Source organism: Lycium ferocissimum, chromosome 10 (assembly GCF_029784015.1).
Source record: "Lycium ferocissimum isolate CSIRO_LF1 chromosome 10, AGI_CSIRO_Lferr_CH_V1, whole genome shotgun sequence".
Taxonomy (NCBI): Eukaryota; Viridiplantae; Streptophyta; class Magnoliopsida; order Solanales; family Solanaceae; genus Lycium; species Lycium ferocissimum.
In genome coordinates this window covers 28719819-28723156 of record NC_081351.1, presented here as the reverse complement: position 1 = coordinate 28723156, position 3338 = coordinate 28719819, and positions in this window count along the sequence as shown.

Here is a 3338-nt window from a genome sequence, read left to right as displayed (position 1 = left end):
ATATATATATCTCCTAAAAAGGTCGAGACTTTCTAATATTACGGTGGTTGGCTCTTAGGCTATTTCACGCTTTCAAAACTACTATGGACAATTTATGATTACTTTAGACTAATTTCATAACATGCTACTATGTAGGGTCTTAAATCCGAACTATCATCCTTATAATGTAGCTCCATGGTCAGATAATCCAAATAAACTTATTCTTAAGGTATATAACCTACGTGTACTACCATGCCGAAGCTTGTTTTTAAAAGGGTATTATCACCTGATAAACAGACCATGCACTATTTGGTAAGTCTTGGGTCTCAAATTTTCCTTCTCGTCGCTTACGCATTCGATACGTTTAGAATTTGATGGAAAGAGAATGTTACTTACGCTCTAAGCTTCATGGCACGAGTTAGAATAATTCCTGATGCCTCCATCGGAAAGCAACACATCGATAACGACTAGCTTTACATCTTCCTCCTCCATTGAGACTAGGCGTACTCGGTAGAATGGGAAACAACACATGAGTTCGAGTGATTTCCGAGAACACAAACTCTATTGCACGATCTAGAGTTGAAAGAAGCGAGACAATTTTAAATGTCTTGGTGGTCAATCGTTTATATGTGTGGCGCGCACACACATATATAAAGTGACCCCACCGGACACGGTTTCATAGACTCCCTAAAGACACTTGAACCTAGGCTCGATACCAAGTTTTGTCACGCCCCGAACCATGGCACAGGGCGAAACACGCACTCGGTGCCTTACCGTATGTGACCGAGCGAACCACACGGCTTGCCGAATCATCGCGAGGCATAACACGAGCGGAATATAACGTGAATGCATGATGAGCCTTTATAAAACGTAATAAGTCATAATACTTAATAAAATACTTGTTTAAACATGAGTGCGGAAATAACGTAATGAGCCAAAATGGCTATACGACTCCGAATGTCTAACATAACATAACCGACTTGTCTAGTCTATGAAACTCTATCATAGAGTCCGACCGGAAAACATACTTACCGGGACAAGGCCCCCGGATACCTTAGATGCATAACTAATCATAAAATAAAGAGTTGACTAAACCCCGAATGAGACGGGGCTCACCAATAAGTCGATACGACCGCCGTCCCTACCGAGCGTATGTGTCGTCCCGTATACGCACCCGCATCGTGAAACGCAGCCCCCGGCAATAAAGGGGACGTCGCACATCGAATGTACCGGTATGTAAAGCAACCGAATGAAATAACATGATAAGAATCGAAACCGAAAACTCCGGACACGAACATGAGTACGAGTATAAGCATGGATACATATATAGATATAACATACGTAAAACATGATAAGTAGGGAGAGCATTTCATAAACCGACCATGTGATATCACCACGTGGGTACGTGGAGTACGTGTACCTCGCCGGGACCGACGAGCCCCCATACCTTGCCGGGGTATGAGGTGGTATCGTGCCCGATGGATCCATTCGGTGTAGTTAAGGTATCGTCCTATGCGGGGGAGCGATCCTTGTCCTACGGTGGCTACGTAGTTTCGGGCTATCCGAGCCTTCTGTAATTCGTGCAACTCCCAAAGACATGAACATAATATAGTTGGCTAAGAAGCCCATGATTTTCGTGAATTAACTTGTACTTTGTCTTGTAATCATGATTTCACGAAATAACTTGTAAACATGGTTTCATGAAATAACTTGTAAATATGGTTTCATAAAATAACTTGTATTTAGCATGTATGTATTTTTTGAGTCATGGTATGAACATAGTTATAAAATACAATTGCATGAAAACTTATAGACATATAGGATATTCATGAAATAAGCATTTTTATTCAAAAACATCATGCAAGAACCCATGGAATACAAGATATGGGTTTTCATAGATTACGGACGGATTCTCAATAATCATAAAGAAATATTAAAAGCCAATGATGGAATTATAACAATTCATACATAATATAATCATGGACATGGACCTAGGGTTATCATGAGCATGGTATTGAAACCCTAGTTTTGTATTGAAACCCTAGTTTAGCAGAGAAATCATAATTTTATGGATTTTGAGGCGTGGGGAAGAACAATGATGTTCCCACGCGTAGATAGTAACTCTACATACCTTAGTCGCTCCAAAACTTGAATTAAAGACTTGAGCTTTGAAGAGGATTTAAAATCTTGAATGCTTGAACCTTGAGATGGGTTTTCTTGAAAACCTAGTTTTAGGAATGATGATTTCTTGTTTAGATTACAAGGATATGTGTTAGAATGGAGTTGGGGATAATTAGAATGGACTTACCTTGGTGTTCTTTGTGGAGGAGAGTAGGAAGTCGTTCTGGGTTTGAGGAGTGAAAAATAATGAGTTGAGGCGATATGGACGAATATATCTTTTCGGAAAAATAATTTTTTTTTTGGCCATTAAATCTTGCCGTATTTCAAAATACGGGCCGTATTTCAAAATACGGGCCGTATTTTGAAATCTTGGCCGTATTTTAAAATATGGACAACCTCAGCTCTGTTCGGTAAAATGGCCATAACTTCTTGCACAGATGTCCGTTTGACCCCGTAAATATCTAGTTGGAAAGGTATTTCAATGCTCTACAACTTTCATCAAGGAAGTTTTCTCAAATTCCAAACACGTTTTGAAATACGGGTCGTAAAGTAAATACGGTCCGTATTTAACCATATGACCTCAAAATGTCAAATTCCGTAATGTTCGAAATTCTGGTTTCGGTTACTACAATCGTTCATGGCGTAAATTGGAATACGACCACTGTTCATGGCGTAAACCACCATATCACGGCGAATCGGAAAAATCTCGGTTCCCACATTCTTTATCTCGATTTTTTGAGTCTAGGATCGTCTAAAAGTTTTGGAGTCGAAAGATACGGGGTGTTACATAAATATGCTTTGAAATACGGACCGTTTGATTAAGGGCATGCTACTTAATACTGTATTTATTGTGAAGTGTTTTTACAACTTTGTACGTTAGTCTAATAGGAATAGTGTTTGATTGAAGGGTAAAAAGGCCGTTTAACTTTTTATGGGCATTATGGTAATATAACTTTTCACTTAAGAGCTTCCCACTTTTAATAATATATATGATATATGATGATATGATACTATCATTCCATATGCTACAAACGTTCTCTTTACATCGAACATGGGTCTTTCTTTGCAAATTTAAAATTATGGCTCTTTTTTTGTAAAATATATAAACTTGTGGGACAAGTTTTATATTTTAAAAAAATTGAAAATGAAATCCTACCTTCTAGTAGGATTCGGGATTTGAAATTAAAATTTCGAATTGAAGTAGACGTTCTGTTCAAAAGTCATAAGCAAACACCGAT